General features: G+C 37.4%; 1 non-coding gene across 1 annotated transcript; it reads left to right on the plus strand.

Moving 5' to 3' along the window:
- Nucleotides 1-328: 328 nt before the first annotated feature.
- On the plus strand, nt 329-435 carry LOC122703869. Its single transcript, XR_006343636.1, has one exon. It is a non-coding gene; the product is annotated as a U6 spliceosomal RNA (small nuclear RNA).
- Nucleotides 436-652: the final 217 nt, after the last annotated feature.

The following is a 652-nucleotide window of genomic DNA, read 5'->3' on the forward strand; positions in this document are numbered from 1 at the left end:
TTGATGACCTTATAGTGGTTATGTAGGAAAATGTCCTTATTTGTAGGAAACATGAAAATATTCTTTCAGGAGAAAATAAATTATGGGTACTATCAACTTTCCTGTAAATGTGAGATTGTTTAAAATTTGTTTTTAAATCTTCCTACTATGAAACTCCCAAATAGAGAGTTTTTCTTATGAACAATGCCAAATTTTCAAGGAATAAATAACCCCGAATAAATTCAATACTTCCATACCAAAATCAAAGTTGATGTGATAAAGGAAAATTGTAAGCTTATAAAATATACAAACATGTATGTAAAAATCCTAAATAAAAAAATACAAGCTAGTGCTCGCTTCGGCAGCACATATACTAAAATTGGAACGATACAGAGAAGATTAGCATGGCCCCTGCGCAAGGATGACACGCAAATTCGTGAAGCGTTCCATATTTTTAAAACAGAAAAAGAGACACAGAAATACAGAACAGACTTTTGAACTTTGTGGGAGAATGTGAGGGTGGGATATTTCAAAAGAACAGCATGTATACTATCTATGGTGAAACAGATCACCAGCCCAGGTGGGATGCATGAGACAAGTGCTCCGGCCTGGTGCACTGGGAAGACCCAGAGGAATCGGGTGGAGAGGGAGGTGGGAGGGGGGATCGGGATTG

This window comes from Cervus elaphus, chromosome 1 (genome assembly GCF_910594005.1).
Source record: "Cervus elaphus chromosome 1, mCerEla1.1, whole genome shotgun sequence".
NCBI classification, from domain to species: Eukaryota; Metazoa; Chordata; class Mammalia; order Artiodactyla; family Cervidae; genus Cervus; species Cervus elaphus.